The 17,667-nt window shown below is 46.7% G+C and overlaps 1 protein-coding gene across 6 annotated transcripts in view; it reads left to right on the forward strand.

Moving 5' to 3' along the window:
- Positions 1 to 900: 900 nt before the first annotated feature.
- UBAP2 (ubiquitin associated protein 2) overlaps positions 901 to 17,667 on the forward strand; it is a 128,313-nt gene continuing 111,546 nt past the window's right edge. For 4 of the 6 annotated variants that reach the window (XM_030817570.1, XM_030817572.1, XM_003263414.2 and 1 more), the window contains exon 1: positions 1,208 to 1,270. The gene's annotated coding sequence lies outside the window, so the exon portion shown is untranslated. Of the gene's footprint in view, positions 946 to 1,193; positions 1,271 to 17,667 lie in introns of those variants that run through there. The other 2 variants (XM_030817571.1, XM_030817569.1) reach the window with 2 other exon arrangements.

Below are 17,667 nucleotides of genomic sequence, written 5' to 3' on the forward strand. Positions count from 1 at the left end.
CCGAATGTGCAGCTTCGGGAGGGACGCACATGGAGAGGTGCGGGAGGAAGGGGCCACCCGCCTAGGCAGCCAGATCAGCCGAATCAGCCCTGGCGATCAGTGGGGTGACAGATATCTCAGCCAGATCGCCCTCACATCCAAACAGGCCAGTAAATGGAAAATACTTTAAAACACCATGCTACAATTATAAACCATCATCTTATTTATTCGTAATTCTTGGAGTTGACAACAGGTCAGATCCTATTGAGAGGAGGTCATTAATTTTCTAAGACAGAAAACCTGGGTCTGTCTCTTCGGTCAACAGACAACTCTAAGCTTTTTTCTTATCCTTAAATAGGGGAAATCCTGGACTCAAGGGGTTGATTATATGATATAACAGAAATACACGGCTGACTTGGAGTAGGCGTTCAATAGATTCTAGTCTTTTCACCCAGAAGGGGCTTGGAGGGCAAAAGTAAAACCGCACTGAACAAGACTAAAAGTGGGCGCACCTTCCGCCTTGCGGAGGCTCTCGCTGCTAGCCGTTGGCGTTTCCCGCGCAGGGGGCAGGGCGCAGACCGAGCCCAGGAACGTGGGAGCGGAACCCCACCCCCCGCCAGGACTACACCTCCCAGCAGGCACCACGCTCCGCCACCTGGCGGGCGGCATCCAATGGTATTAGTCCTTCAAGCCAGCTTAGTCCGCTTTCCGTCCCGGCCTTCCCTCGGCACTAGGGGGTTCGTCTAGAAGCCCGCGGGAGAAGGGCTGCGGTAGGGGTCGCCTTGGCCGTGCAGCATGTTGGGAGTCGTGGTCCCCTCGTGCAACATGTGGGAGGCCAGGCTTGCCCTGAGTGGTTGGACCACATCACGTGATGCGCACAGAGCGACCACAGGGGAGCAAGCTACGGTGCTTTGTGAGGTCATCACGGCGCGACGACGAGCTGCAGTTGTGGGCACCCTGGATGCGGTGGGTAATACTCTCCTGATGACTCCGAGTACAATACATATTATCAGGTCTCCCTTATTTGTTCCTTTCTGTGGTTCCCCACCTCCACGCGGTTGGCCTCGCGGGGTTGGGGTGGAGGTGGTGGCTAGAAGAGGCCGCGCGCCGCCTGGGCTGGCTCTGAAGCCGCATACGAGCGACGTGTTGAGGCTCCTCCTTCGCCCGTGACGCGAGGTCACGTGACGGGTTGGGCAGCCTGTGCCGCCGCCGCCGCTTTGTAAGAGGCACATTGGCAGGTAACGAGCGGCGGCGGCGGCAGCGGGTCTTGAGTCCTCCGAGAGCAGCGGCGGTAATTGCCATTCTCTCCCTCTCCTTCCCTGTTCCAGGGCCCTGAGCGCTGCAGCGTGTGCTTTCTATAGAGTTCTGGGTTCAGCTGGTCTGAACCCCCACCGCCTGCAGACTGCCCCAGCGCCCACCCGTGAGGACCGGGCCGAGCTTCACTCGCCAGGTCCACGGTCCGTCTATGTACAGGGCCGGGCTCTCTCCTTCCTCTTCCCCTCAGGTTGCCCTGTGCTTCTTCCTGCTTTCCCCGCGTCTGGGTCGGCCGGGCCCCACCCAGCCCCAGGGGCGCCTCCCCTCCCCCCTTCGGGTTTCTGCCCTGGAGGGTGTGGTTTTCTCTCCCACCTCGGTGCCTGCCGGTAGACTGGAGCTTCTCCGCCACGCTGTCGGTCCCATCTCATCACCTTTCCGCTTTCACGCCGGTAGCTAGTCTTGGGACTGGCCCTCTTATAGCCCCAACGTATGCGCTCTCTAACCTTTCCTGGCTTACCCGGAGTCACAGTTCAATTCTACTTCTTTTCAGTTGTGTAGGGCATTGGTGTCAATTGGGACTCAGTTTTCCTCCTCACCCCCTGTTCCTGTAGTCTGGTTATATCACAGTTCATTCTTTAATGTAGGTTTTTGAGCGCTTTGTAAACCGCAAAGCTCTCTCTGTTAATAATACATACTCAAAATGTTATTCTTTTATTGGTACATTACAGCTCAGTTCTGTTTGCCTCTGAATCACTTTCCCACTCGGCTTTTCCACATTTTCCCCTGAGTTTTTAGTCTAATTAGTTGCCCACGCATCTCAACTGTCACCACGCTGGTCTCTAATCCTTGCTCGCTTTAGGGGTTGATCCCATCATTATTACTGTTATTTCCTGTTTGATGTAATCCAGTCATTTACTACCACTTCTATTGCATATTGTTTTTACCTCACATTCAGGGAAGGTATATGGTTTGCCAGTATTTAGGCTTATTATCTTTCTACAGCACCAGTGTATCCTAACAGTTGAGAGATTTTAAAAAATTACTATTAATTTTAGAGATATGGTCTCCATATGTTGCCCAGGCTGGCCTCCAGCTCCTGGGCTTAAGCGATTCTTCCACCTCAGCCTCCTGAGTAGCTGGGATTACAGGTGTGCACTACGGTGCCCAGCTAGTTGAGGGTTTTTTCAGGTCTCCATAAGGTATCCAAAGATTATCTTTTATTTGAAGGGCATATAATTTCTTGGGTGAACCCAGTTCTTTATTCCTCTTCCGTTGTGACAGCACTTTTTTCACCAAGGGGTATGCGACTAGTTATTGCATTCCTCACTTTTCACTGTGAATTGTGTATCCTTTTTAGTGCCAGTTTGTGAAAGGTGGGAGGAAGTTGAACATGATACCTAAGCTCTCTCGTATCCTACATTGGTGTGTTCCCCTTTTACCTCAGGAAAGGGAATGTATTCCACTCCCTGGAGATGATAGTTTCTTTCAGTACACTCACCTGTGGAGCCCCTTCACTAGGGTTGTCCTTCCATTGCTTTGAAGGCTTCTCTTATCATTAGGCAGAAGTGATTAGTTTCCCAAACTGCCCTTTTGCTTGCTGCCAGCGTACTCCTGATTTTCCTACTTATGGCTAGTTGATACATGTGACGAGAGATTTTCCCACAGCGCTGATTTCCCCCATTTGCTTCCCTGTTGCCTCACCCTCGATAATTATGAAACTTTTCAGAGAAGGAAGGTTTTTGTTGTAATTGAAATATGCCCGAGAGTGGTGGCATGGGAGAGAATGAGGCCATGGGAAACGGCTGTGGTAATTGCCTCTCCTGCCTGTTTCCTGCTGCTCTGGTTTCCTCTGTCCTCCCTTTGAATGTGGGCTGGATCAGCAGTAGTCACCTGGAGTTGCGTTTAGAACTATATTGGAACAACAGTAACACCTCTGCCTCCCTTTCCTGGTTACTAGTGCAGTCTATGTAGTGATCACCAAGAGTGTCTCTCTTAGTATTAGCCTGAGTGACTTTTATTGTATGGGGAGAAATGGTGTGAGAACATGGAGACTAATAGGTTTATTTCAATATGTACTTGTATTGTGATGGGAACTGGTCCCTGTATCTACCCTCTTAAGTATAAAATATGTGTAGAAAGGACAAACCTTTCTTGAAGGTTTGGAGTGGTCTGAAGTGAAGCCTTTACTTTTTTTTTTTTTTTTGAGACGGAGTCTCGTTCTGTCGCCCAGGCTGGAGTGCAGTGGCGTGATCTTGGCTCACTGCAAGCTCCGCCTCCCGGGTTCACGCCATTCTCCTGTCTCAGCCTCCCGAGTAGCTGGGACTACTGGCGGCCCGCCACGCCCGGCTAATTTTTTGTATTTTTATTAGAGACGGGGTTTCACAGTGTTAGCCAGGATGGTCTCGATCTCCTAACCTCGTGATCCGTGCGCCTCGGCCTCCCAAAGTGCTGGGATTACAGGGGTGAGCCACGGCGCCCGGCCTTTTTTTACCCGTTTGTAAACAATGTTTGGTAAGTTTCCATTTTTTGATAACTCATTTTCATGCTGGACATAGCATAATTGAATTGGAATCCAATTAACTATTTGGATTTGAAGTATGAAATAGGGCTCACATTAAGGAGTAGAGTAGGTGTTTTATTTAAGACTAGGTAATACTCTTCATTTATTTATTTATTTAGATATGGAGTCTCGCTCTGTCACCCAGGTTGGAGTGCAGTGGTGCGATCCTCGCCCACTGCAACCTCTGCATACGGGTTCAAGCGATTCTCCTGCCTCAGCCTCCTGAGTAGCTGGGGTTACAGGCGCCTGCCAACACACTTGGCTAATTTTTGTATTTTTAGAAGAGATGGGATTTCACCATGTTGGCCATATTGGTCTTGGAACTCCTGACCTCAGGTGATCCGCCTGCCTTGGCCTCCCAAAGTGCTGGGATTACAAAAATCAGCCATCACACCTGGCTAATTTTTGTATTTTTAGTAGAGAAGAGGTTGCATCATGTTGGCCACATTGGTCTCGAACTCATGACCTCAGGTGATCTGCCTGCCTTGGCCTCCCAAAGTGCTGGGATTACAGACATGAGCCACTACACCTGGCTTCTTCTTTTATTTTTATTTTCTTGAGACAGTCTTGCTCTGTCACCCAGGCTGGAGTGCTGTGGTGCCTTGGCTCACTGTAACCTCTGCCTCCCTGGCTTAAGTGATTATTGTGCCTCAACTTCCCAAGCAGCTGGGACTACAGGCATACATCACCACGCCCGGCTAATTTTTTTTTTTCGAGACGGAGTCTTGCTGTGTTGCCCAGGCTGGAGTGCAGTGGTGCTATCTCGGCTCACTGCAAGCTCCGCCTCCCAGGTTCACGCCATTCTCCTGCCTCCGGAGTAGCTGGGACTATAGGCGTGTGCTGTCAAGCCTGCCTAATGTTTTGTATTTTTAGTAGAGACGGGGTTTCACCGTGTTAGCCAGGATGGTCTCGATCTCCTGACCTCGTGTGTGATCCTCCCGCCTCGGCCTCCCAAAGTGCTGGGATTACAGGCGTGAGCCACCGCGCCCGGCTAATTTTTTTTTTTTTTTGAGATGGAGTTTCATTCTGTCACCCAGGCCAGAGTGCAGTGGTGTGATCTCAGTTCACTGCAACCTCCGCCTCCTGGGTTCAAGCGATTAGCCTGCCACTGTGCTCTGATAATTTTTGTATTTTTTGTAGAGACAGGATTTTGTCATTTTGGCCACGCTGGTTTTGAACTCCTGACCTCAGGTGATCCACCTGCTTTGGCCTCCCAAAGTGCTGGGATTACAGGTGTGGACCACTGTGCCTGGCCTTTTTTCCCCCCCCCTAAAACATAGAGTATATGTTTAAAAAAAAAAAAAAGTTGGAGCCTGGCTTCATGGCTCCTGCGTGTCATTCCAACGCTTTGGGAGGCTGAGGTGGAAGGATTTCTTGAGTAGGAGTTCGAGACCAGCGTGGGCAATATAGTGAGACCCTGTCTCTATAAAAAAATTTAAAAATTAGCTGGGCATGATTGCATGTACCCAGAGTCCCATCTACTTGTGAGGCTGAGGTGGGAGGATCGCTTGAGTCCAGGAGGTTGAGGCCGCAGTGAGCTATGATTGTGTCATTGTACTCCAGCCTGGGTGACAGAGTGAGACCCTATCTCAATAAATAAATAAATAGGATCATACTTTGCATACTTGCTGATTTTTATTGAAAAATACAGCATAGTCTGGGTGTGGTGGCTCATGCCTATAATCCCAGCACTTTGGGAGGCCGAGGGAGGTGAATCTCTTGAGCCCAGGAGTTGGAGACCAGCTTAGACAACGTGGCAAAACCCTGTCTTTACTAAAAATACAAAAATTAGGTGGGCGCGGTGTGCTTGTAATTCTAGCTACTCAGGAGGCTGAGGTTGGAGGATTGCTTAAGCCTGGGTAGTTGAGACTGCAGTGGGCTGTGATTGTGCCACTGCACTTCAGCCTGGGTGACAGACCCTGCCTCAGAAGAAAAACCCAAAAAATAGCGTACATACCGTAAACGGTATATGAGGCATAAAAACATGTAGAGCTGTCAATGTATAACGTAGAAGGTGGTTGGGGGTAAAAACATATGTAGAGTTGTTTTTTTTGGAGACAGGATCTTGCTTTGTCGCCCAGGCTGGAGTGTCATGGCATGATCATGGCTCACTTCAGCCTTTATCTCCCAGGATTAAGCCATTCTCCCACCTCAGCCTCCTGAGTAGCTTGGACCACAGGGATGCATCACCATGCTCAGCTAATTTTTCTTTTTGTAGAGAGGGAGTCTTGCTATGTTGCCCAGGCTGGTTTCTTAGGCTAAAGTGATCCTTCTGCCTTGGCCTACTAAAGTGCTGAGATTACAGGTGTGAGCTTAACGCCTGGCCCCATATGTAAAATTAAAAGTAAAATGAACAACCAAGAAATAGGACATTACTGCTACCTGGAAGTCCCCTGTGTATGCCAGCTCCCAAGGCATTTCTTTTCGCTTTCCTAGAGGTAACCATTACCCTACATTTTAGGTTTACTATTCCTTTGTGGTGTTGTTTTAAAATAGAGACAAGGTCTAGCTATGTTGCCCAGGGTGGTCTTGAACTCCTGGACTCAAGTGATCCTCCTGCTTGGCCTCCCAGAGTCCTGGGATTATAGGTATGAGTCACTCTACAGGTTCTACTATTCCTTTTTTTTTTTTTTTTTTTTTTGAGACGGAGTCTTGCACTGTCACCTGGGCTGAAGTGTAGTAGCCCGATCTCCGCTCACTGCAACCTCCACCTCTCAGGTTCAAGCGAATCTCCAGCCTCCGCCTCCCGAGTAGCTCAGATGATAGGTGCCCGCCACCACGCCTGGCTAATTTTTTTTGTATTTTTGGTAGAGACGGGGTTTCACTGTGTTGGCCAGGCTGGTCTCAAACTCCTGACCTCATGATCCGCCCACCTGAGCTCCCAAAGTGCTGGGATTACAGGCATGAGCCACCACTCCCAGCCTACTGTTCCTTTTTTACAATAATTTTACCTTATGTGTATATCCATAAGCAACATATGGTTTAATAGTGCCCATTTTCAGTCTTATTCTCAATGTAAGAGTTGTATGATTCTTCTGATGCTTGATTCTTTCACTCTTACATGCTTGAGATTTATCCATGTTGATTTCTTTTTTTTGAGATAGGGTCTCACTCTGTTGTTCAGGCTGGAGTGCAGTGGCTCGATCTTGGCTCACTGCAACATTCACCTCCCGGGTTCAAGTGATTCTCCTTCCTCAGCCTCCCGAATAGCTGAGACTACAGGTGTCCGCCACCATGCCTGGCTAATTTTTGTACTTTTTGGTAGAGACGGGATTTCCTTGTGTTAGCCGTGCTGGTCTGGAACTCTTGACCTCAGGTGATCTGCCTGCTTCGGCCTCCCAAAGTTCTGGTATTACAGGCATGAGTCACCGCACCCAGCCCCCACGTAGATTTCTTTTTTCTTTTTTTTGTTTCGTAAGACGGAGTCTTGCTGTTTTGCCCAGGCTGGAATGCCAGTGGCACGATCTCGGCTTCTCAGCTCACTGCAGCCTCTGCCTCCTGGGTTCAAGCAATTCTCCTGCCTCGGCCTCCAGAGTAGCTGGGATTACAGACACCTGCCACCATGCTCAGCTAATATTTGTATTCTTAGTGGAGACGGGGTTTCACCATGTTGGCCAGGCTGGTCACGGACTGTTTTTTTTTTTTTGTTTTGTTTTGTTTTTTTTTTGAGACAGAGTTTGTTCTTGTTGCCCAGGCTAGAGTGCAATGGTGCGATCTTGGCTCACTGCAACCTCTGCCTCCTGGGTTCAAGCAATTCTCCTGCCCCAGCCTCCCAAGTAGCTGGGATTATAGGCAGGCACCACCATGCCTGGCTAATTTTTTTTTTTTTTTGTATTTTTAGTAGAGATGTGGTTTCACTATGTTGGGCAGGCTGGTCTTGAACTCCTGACCTCCAGCGATCCGCCCACCTCAGCCTCCCAAAGTGCCGGGATTACAGGTGTTAGCCATCGCGCCCGGCCCATTGATTTCTCATAGTAGTATGATGTTGCATTGTAAGGATGTGCCATATGTTATTTGTCTGTTTCATTGTTGATGGATATTTGTCTCATTTCCAGTTTTTTGAGATTACCAATTGTACTTGTCCTCATGTGGACATTTGCCACCCTGCCCACAGCAAACAAAGTCCATTTTCTCAAGACTACATAACTGAGAGTGGAATTTTTGGTTTGTGTGTAGGGTATGTGTAACTTTACTAAGTAATGCTAAAGCGTTTTCCACATGTTACACAGTTGTTCTCAGGCTTGTCAGCTGAACCACAGAACACAGAAAGTTGAGTGACTGTTTTCTCAAATCTATCAAGGATGGTACATAATGAATTTCATTCTAAGTGTCTGGAAAAAGTTCAGCTTCTACACACAGTAGATGCCCTAAGAATTGGGAATTCATTCTCAAAGACTGAGTGGTTTAAGAGTTCTACATCCTTGTCAACATTTTATGTTGCCTTTTTAGTTTTAGTCAATTGTAGTGGGATGTTTTAGATATATCTTTTATGAACGCCACATAGCTGGATTTTGCTTTGTTAAGTTAGCAACTTGCTAACTTCTTTTTAATTAGAATGTATCCCTATGTTGGCTGGGCTGATTGTGAACTCCTCGGCTCAAGTGATCTTCCCACCTCAGCCTCACAAAGTGCTGGGATTGCAGGAGTGAGCCATCAGCTAACCTCTTTAACTAGAGCATGGAGACCATTCATATCTGTTGTAATTACAGATATTTTGGATATATTTCTACCATTATATTTAGTCTTCTAGTTGGCTGGTCTGTGTGTCACCCAGGCTGGAGTGCAATGGCGTGGTCTCGGCTCACTGCAGCCTCTGCCTCCCGAGTTCAAGGGATTCTTCTGCCTCAGCCTCCTGAGTAGCTGGGACTACAGGCGCGTGCCACCACACCTGGCTAATTTTTTTTTTTTTTTTTTTTTGTGAGACGGAGTCTAGCTCTTGTCGCCCAGGCTAGTGTGCAATGGTGTGATCTTGGCTCAACGCAACCTCCGCCTCCTGGGTTCAAGCGATTCTCCTGCCTCAGCCTCCCAAGTAGCTGGGATTACAGGCATGTGCCACCATGCCCGGCTAATTTTGTACTTTTAGTAGAGGCGGGGTTTCTCCGTTTTCATCAGGCTGGTCTTGAACTCCCGACCTCAGGTGATCGCCCGCCCCAGCCTCCCAAAGTGCTGGGATTACAGGCGTGAGCCACCGTGTGCGGCTTGTATTTTTAATAGAGACAGAGTTTCACTATGTTGACCAGGCTGGTCTTGAACTTCTGACCTCATGATCTGCCCACCTCAGCCTCCCAAAGTGCTGGGATTACAGGCATGAGCCACCACACCCAGACTTTTTTTTTTTTTTTTTTTTTTTTTTGAGATAAGGTCTCTCTCTGTCACCCAGGCTGGAGTGCAGTGGTGCAATCTTAGCTCACTGCAGCCTTGAACTCTCCATACTCAGATGATCCACCTTAGCCTCTTGGGTACCTGGGACTACAGATTTGTGCCACCATGCCTAGCTAATTTTTTTTTTTTTTTTTTTGTAGAGACAGGGTTTCATCATATTGCACAGGCTGGTCTTCAACTTCTGGGTTCAAGTGCTCACCTCAGCCTCCCAAAGTGTTGGGATTACAGGCGTGAGCTGCTGCTCTAGGCCCACAAAATGTATTTTTATAGCCTCTTTCCCATCCAGTCGGGGTTTCTGTATTTACATATTGTCACTGAAGTATTTTTATAGCCTCTTTCCCATCCAGTCGGGGTTTGTGTATTTACATATTGTGACTGAAGTACACTACTTAATGATAATCCTTTTCTCAGATGATTATTTTCTCAATTACTTATCAGATATAATTGCCAGTCAGGTCATCTGATAAGAAATAACTACTGCTGTTACTTAGTTCAGGTAATTTTCATCAATGCTAAGTAAATTGCTAATTTATTGTAGGATAAAATGTAACTTTTTGGGGGTTTTGGAAAGTCTAAAAATATATATTCTTTGCTATGCCAACCCTAAGTTTTGAAACACTGATGAAAGTTTCCTTTGATTTGTGGGAATGAGGCAACAATTACATTAGTAAAAACTTAAGGTAGTATATGTGCTGGGTGCAGTGGCTCTCTCCTGTAATCCCAGCTCTTTGGGAGACCAAGGCAAGTGGATCACTTGAGGTCAGGAGTTTGAGACCAGCCTGGCCAACATGGTGAAACCCTACCTCTACCAAAAAATACAAAAATTAGCTGGGTGTGGGCTGGGCGTGGTGGCTCACGCCTGTAATCCCAGCACTTTGGGAAGCCGAGGCAGGCGGATCACGAGGTCAGGAGATTGAGACCATCCTGGCTAACACGGTGAAACCCCGTCTCTATTAAATACAAAAAATTAGCCAGGCATGGTGGCACGCGTCTGTAATCTCAGCTAATTGGGAGGCTGAGGCAGGAGAATCGCTTGATCCCAGAAGGCGGAGGTTGCAGTGAGCCGAGATTGTGCCACTGCACTCCAGCGGGGGTGATATAGCGAGACTCTGTCTCAAAAAAAAAAAAAAATTAGCTGGATGTGGTGGCACATGCCTATAGTCCCACCTACTTGGGAGGCTGAGGTGGGAGAATTGCTGGAACCCTGGAGGGGAGGCAGAGGTCAGTGAGGTGAGATCGCACCACTGCGCTCCAGCCCGGGCAGACAGAATGAGACCTTGTCTCAAAAAAAAAAAAAAAAAAAGGAGAAAAACTTAAGGTAGTATATTCTCTGTTATTTCTGTAAATGCTCAGTTTATGTTACTACAGATTAGGCCTGAATGATGGTTCTCCCTGCGCAAATGGTATATGCTACTCTATAGGTGTTCACTTGAACGAATATTTATTGCTGCCAGTTGTCAACAATGTTAGATGCTAGAATACAGATGAATAATGTAGGTTCCTGGTCTTCAGTTGCTTACATGTTGGTGAGCAGACAGACACAGTTTAAATGTGTGTATAGGATTCCAGGGTACTGCTGGCTGTGACAAAGAAAAGCATTATTGAATTGAGCTTGAGTATTTGGCAAGGATTCCTTGAGCTGGGGAGGCTGAGCCTTAGTTTTCTTAGATTCTTCCTATAGAATCAAGTATCAAGGCTGGGCACGGTGGCTCATGCCTGTAATCCCAGCACTTTGGGAGGCGGAGGCGGACGGATCACCTGAGGTCGGGAGTTTGAGATCATCCTGACCAACATGGAGAAACCCCATTTCTACTAAAAATATAAAAAAATAGCCGGGCATGGTGGCGGGTGCCTGTAATCCCAGCTACTTGGGAGGCTGAGGCAGGAGAATCGTTTGAACCTGGGAGGCGGAGGTTGTAGTGAGCCGAGATCACGCCATTGTACTTCAGCCTGGGCAACAAGAGTGAAACTCCGTCTCAAAAAAAAGAAAAAAGAAGTATCAAATTCCTGAAGTTACAATTAAATTGTTAAAACACTTTAAATGTTGTATTCAGAGTTTAGTTTTATTAGAATTTGCTGTTATTTTGCTTTGTTCTGTTTTGTTTGAGACAGGGTCTTACTCTGTCACTCAGGAGTGCAGTGATGTGATCAGGCTCACTACAGCCTTAACCTACCTGGGCTCAAGCAATTTCCCCCCCTTAAAAAAAAGAGAAAATGGGCATGTGCAGTATGTCCTTGAGTAAACATGCCTGTGGAACCTGAAGGCAAAAAGGCAGGGACAATTTAGGAGAATACCAAGGCTGGTTTGACCAAAGTGTAGGGATTGGAAGGAATAAACACTTTGCGTTTTATTGAGGAGTTGATGGTTTGTGAAGAGAAGTTGACAGTTTTTGTTGACAGTATTTGTTTCTTTATTTTTGAGATGGAGTCTCGCTTTATATCCCAGGCTGGAGTACAGAGGCAGGATCTCGACTCACTGCAACTTCTGCCTCCCAGGTTCAAGTGATTCTCGTGCCTCGGCCTCCTCTGAGTAGTTGGGATTACAGGCACGTGCCACTACACCTGGCTAATCTCTCTCTCTCTCTCTCTCTCTCTCTCTCTATATATATATATATATATATATTTTTTTTTTTTTTTTTTTTAGATGGAGTCTTGCTCTCTCACCCAGACTGGAGTGCAGTGGCGCGATCTCGGCTCACTGCAACCTCTACCTCCCAGGTTCAAGCTGTTTTCCCACCTCAGCCTCCCAAGTAGCTGGGATTACAGGCATCCGCTGTCACGCCCGGCTAATTTTTGTAATTTTGTATTTTTGTAGAGATGGGGTTTCACCATGTTGGCCAGACTGGTCTTGAACTCCTGACCTCAGGTGATCTGCCCGCCTTGGCCTCCCAAAGTGCTGGGATTACAGGTGTGAGCCACCGCGCCTAGCTGTATGAAATGTTTTGAATGACAGAGACAGATGAAAGAATGAGAACAGAAGAAATATTTGACAATTAGGAGACCAGTCGTGACCTAGGGAGTAGCATTTTTCCTACTGTTAGAGTGATAGGGTGATGGAAACCAGAATAAAGAAGGTTAAGGAGATGTTTAGTGAGGAAATGGAGGCAATGAATGTATTCATTTTGTGAAATACGGTTTATGTAGTTGTTGCTTACAAGACAGAACGTGAAGTTTCAGGAGTGCTTGGAAGGTAATTTTTCTGAGCCTTTGTTTTCGAGAATAATCCGGATGTAGAGAACAGTTGAGCAATTCTTTTTTTTTTTTTTTTTTTGAGATGGAGTCTCGCTCTGTTTCCCAGGCTGGAGTGCAGTGGCGTGATCTTGACTTACTGCAACCTCCGCCTCCCAGGTTGAAGCAATTCTCCTCCCTCAGCCTCTCCAGTAGCTGGGACTATAGGCTCATGCCACTACACCTGGCTAATTTTTGTATTTTTAGTAGAAACGGGGTTTCACCATGTTAGCCAGGATGGTCTTGATCTCCTGACCTCGTGATCCGCCCACCTCTGCCTCCCAAAGTGCTGGGATTACAGGCGCGAGCCACTGTGCCCAGCCAGTTGAGCGGTTCTTTAGACATATAAGGATGTGGGATATTTCTCATTAGTATAGTGCTTTCTTTATTAAGGAATTTTGTATTTTGTATTTGGATGAAAACTGGGCCAGATACTTATGTGGCAAGTGTGTTAATGTTTAAATGGATGGCATGACTTTGTTTTGATAGATACATTCTTTAGGTAACAGACATTTTTAAGAAAGTTGCTTTTGGCATGAGTGATTAAGTAATAAGGATGTCAGTAAAATAAAACAAATATACTTTTACTAAAAAAAGAAAAACCAGGACTTGATATCCTGGATTCATGAGGAAAGTTGAAGAACTATAATGAAAAACTGTCTGAAGTATTAAATCAGTATTTATATTTTGGGCTTGTAATAAAGCCTAGAGATGATATAACTGTCTCAAAATGACTTAATAGGTATGTTATTAATCACTTGTGAAATAATTTTATAAATCACTTGTGAAATAATTTGTGAATTTGTGGCATTTGCAGTTGAGTGCCAAATGTTGAAATGGTTCATGCAGAGATGTGAATAATGAGAATTATTATTTTAGGTCATCTGGTCTTCATTAAGAATTGATTTGAAGCCGGGCGTGGTGGGTCATGCCTATAATCCTAGGACTTTGGGAGGCTGAGGCAGGTGGATCACCTGAGGTCAGGAGTTCAAGAACAGCTTGGCCAACATGATGAAACCCCGTCTCCACTAAAAATGCAAAAATTGGCCAGGCATGGTGGCTGGTGCCTGTAATCCCAGCTGCTTGGGAGGCTAGACAGGAGAATTGCTTGAACCTGGGAGGCAGAGGTTGCAGTGAGCTGAGATCATGCCATTGCACTCCAGCCTGGGCAACAGAGTGAAACTCTGTTTCAAAAAAAAAAAGGAATTGATTTGATGCTTGACTGTAGTCGCAGCTACTTGGGAGGCCGAGGTGGGAGAATCTCTTGAGCGCAGGAGGCAGAGGTTGCAGGGAGCCGAGATTGCACTACTGCGCTCCAGCCTGGGCGAAAGAGTCAGACCCTGTCTCAGGAGAAAAAAAAAAAAGTATACAATTAAGTTATTGACTATAGTTACCCTATTGTGCTATCAAATAGTGGGTCTTATTGTTATTATTTTTGTACTGAATAACCATCCCTACCTCCCCCAAGTCCCCCACTACCCTTCCTAGCCTCTGGTAGTCCATCCTTCTACTGTCTGTGATTACGAGTTCAATTGTTTTGATTTTTAGTTCCCACAACTAAGTGAGAACATGTGATGTTTGTCTTTCTGTTCCTGGGTTATTTCACTTAACATAATGATCTCCGGTTCTATCCATGTTGTTTCAAATGACAGGATCTCATTCTTTTTTATGGCTGAATAGTACTCCATTGTGTATAAGTACCATGTTTTATCTGTTCATCTGTTGATAGACACTTAGGTTACTTCCAAATCTTAGCTATTGTAAACAGTGCTGCAACAAACAGGAATGCAGATATTTCTTCAATATACTGATTTCCCTTATTTTGGGTATATACCCAGCAGTGAGATTGCTGGATCATATGGTAGCTCAATTTTTAGTTTTTTCCAGAACCTCCAAACTGTTTTCCATAGTAGTTGTACTGTGTGTTGAGTACTGTCACGGTTTTTCTGTTCTTGAAAATAAGCAAGAGTTAAACATTGTGGCTTAGAATATCAAGTAGCAAAGATGTTGATGTTTTTTGTTTTTTGTTTTTTTTTTTTGAAGACAGGGTCTTGCTCTGTTTCCCAGGCCGGAGTACAGTGGCGGCTAACTGCAACCTCTGCCTCCCAGGTTCAAGTGATTCTCGTGCCCCAGCCTCTGGACTAGCTGAGATTACAGGTGCGCGCAACCACGCCCAGCTAATTTTTGTATTGTTTGTAAAAACAGGGTTTTGACATGTTGGCCAGGCTGATCTCAAACTCCAGACCTCAAGTGATCCGCCTGCCTCGGCCTCCCAAAGTGCTGGAATTACAAGCATGAGCCACCACACCCGGCCTAAGAAACAAAGATTCTTTTATTTATTTATTTATTTATTTATTTATTTATTTATTTTTTGAGACAGAGTCTTGCTGTGTCACCCAGGCTGGAGTGCAGTGGCGCGATCTTGGCTTACTGCAAGCTCCACCTCCCGGGTTCACACCATTCTCCTGCCTCAGCCTCCTGAGTAGCTGGGATTACAGGCGCCTGCCACCACGCCCGGCTAATTTTTTGTATTTTTAGTAGAGACGGGGTTTCACCATGTTAGCTAAGATGGTCTCGATCTCCTGACCTTGTGATCCGCCCGCCTCGGCCTCCCAAAGTGCTGGGATTACAGGCGTGGGCCATTTCGCCCGGCCAAAACAAAGATTCTTAATCTCTGTGACTGGTTGTGGTCATCATGACTGTATTAGAAGAAAAATTGTTTTATTGAACTTGTATCCCTAAGAAAGCTGAGGTAGATTAGCCTATATTTTGATACCTTCCTTCCTTCTGACTGGCCAAAGGGGGAAGGTGGTTTCCCTCCTTATCCCCTTTCCTGTGAAGCCTTGGGACAGAGTAACTAGTGGGAAGTTAATCTTGCTTTGGTGGATGCAGAGCTGGAGACTCAGGGCAGAGGGAGTGTGAGTGTATAAAGACAGAAATATGCCTGAGTCTTTACCACAGACTAAGGTTATTGTGTTGTTGACATTAAATCTATGACTTAATTTGCCTTTACTTTCATCCTTTCAAGAGAGGATAGATGGGGATTCCTGCAGCTGAACATGGTTGGCGAGAGAGCTGTGTTTAGCTAGGTTTAGGAGTAGAATTTGACATGGATGAGGATGTTCCGTTGGCAACTTATTAGCACTTTTTAAATTTTTTGGTGCTATAGGGTCATGCTCTGTTGCCCAGGCTGATCATAGCTCACTGTAGCCTCGAAATCCTGGGATCAAGCAATCCTCCCGCCTCAGCCTCCCAAGGAGGTGGGACCACAGGCATGCGCCACCATACCTGGCTAATTTTTAAATGTATTTTTTAGTAGAGATGAGGTCTTGCTATGTTACCCAGGCTGGTCTCAAACTCCTGGGCTTAAGAAGTCCTCCCTCCTTGGCTTCCCAAGGTATTGAGATTACGGGCATGAACCACCACACCTGGCCTATTAGCACTTTTTGTTAATACACAGGAAATAGATCCTCTTTTTTAATTTTCTTTTTTTTTTGTTTGTTTGTTTGGGACAGGGTCTTGCTGTGTTGCCCAGGCCAGAGTGCAGTGGTATGATCTCAGCTCAGTGAAGCCTCAGCCTCATACATTCAAAAATTAGCCGGGCATGGTGGCACGTACCTGTGATCCCAGCTACTCGGGAGGCTGAGGCAGGATAATCGCTTGAATTTACTTAGGAAAGCAAGTTAAGGCCGGGTGCTGTGGCTCATACCTGTAATCCCAGCACTTTGGGAGGCCGAGGTGGGTGGATCACCTGAGGTCAGGAGTTCGAGACCAGCCTGGCCAACATGGTGAAACCTGTCTCTACTAAAAATACAAAAATTAGCCAGGCGTGGTGGTGGGCATCTGTAATCCCAGCTACTCAGGAGGCTGAGGCAGGAGAATAGCTTGAACCAGGGAGTAGAGGTTGCAGTGAGCCAAAATTACAGACACATGCCGCCACGCCTGGCTAATTTTTGTATTTTTAGTAGAGACGGGGTTTTACCATGTTGGCCAAGCTGGCCTTTTTTTTTTTTTTGAGACTGACTTTTGCTCTTGTAGCACAGGCTGGAGTGCAGTAGTGCGATCTCAACTCACTGCAACCTCTGCTTCCTGGGTTCAAGCAATTCCTCTGCCTCAGCCTCCCGAGTAGTGGGATTACAGGTCCGTACCACCACGCCCTGCTAAGTTTTGTATTTTTAGTAGAGAGAGGGTTTTACCATTTGGCCAAGCTGGTCTCAAACTCCTGACTCCCACCCTGCCAGGCTAGTCTTGAAACCCTGACCTCAGGTGATTGCCTGCCTCGGCCTCCCAAAATGCTGGGATTATAGGCATGAGCTACAGTGCCTGGCTCTTATTTAATTTTAATTTTAATTTTAATTTTTTTGAGATGGAGTCTTGCTCTGTCACCCAGGTTGGAGTGCAGTGGTGTGATCTCGGCTCACTTCAAGCTCCGCCTCCTGGGTTCATGCCATTCTCCTGCCTCAGCCTCCTGGGTTGTTGGGACTACAGGTGCCTGCCACTTTGCCCAGCTAATTTTTAAAAAATATTTTTAGTAGAGACGGGGTTTCACCATGTTAGTCAGGATGGTCTCGATCTCCTGACCTGGTGATCCACGCGCCTGGGCCTCCCAAAGTGCTAGGATTACAGGCATGAGCCACTGTGCCTGGCCCCTTATTTTATTTTTGAAACAGGGTCTCACTCATCTCCTGGGCATTGTACTAGGAGTGCACTGGCATGATCATGGCATACTGCAGCCTTGATCTCCCGGGCTCAAGTGATCCTCCCACTTCAGCCTTCTGAGTAGCTGGGACCACAGGTGTGCTCTATCATACCTGGCTAATTTTTTTGTTTGTTTGTTTGTTTGTTTGTCTGTTTTGAGACGGGTCTGGCTCTGTCGCCCAGGCTGGAATGCAGTGGTGCGATCTCGGCTCACTGCAAGCTCCGCCTTCCGGGTTCATGCCATTCTCCTGCCTCAGCCTCCCAAGTAGCTGGGACTACAGGCGCCCGTCACCATGCCCGGCTAATTTTGTTTTTGTATTTTTAGTAGAGATGGGGTATCACCGTGTTAGCCAGGGTGGTCTTGATCTCCTGACCCCGTGATCTGCCCACCTCGGCCTCCCAAAGTGCTGAGATTACAGGTGTGAGCCACCGTGCCCAGCTCACCTGGCTAATTTTTAAAATTTTTTGTAGAGACAGGGTCTCTCTATGTTGCCCAGGCTGGTCTTGAACTCCTGGCCTCACACTACTCTCCTGCCACAGCCTCTCAAAGTGCTGGGATTACAGGC

This window comes from Nomascus leucogenys, chromosome 8, assembly GCF_006542625.1.
Source record: "Nomascus leucogenys isolate Asia chromosome 8, Asia_NLE_v1, whole genome shotgun sequence".
Lineage (NCBI taxonomy): Eukaryota > Metazoa > Chordata > Mammalia > Primates > Hylobatidae > Nomascus > Nomascus leucogenys.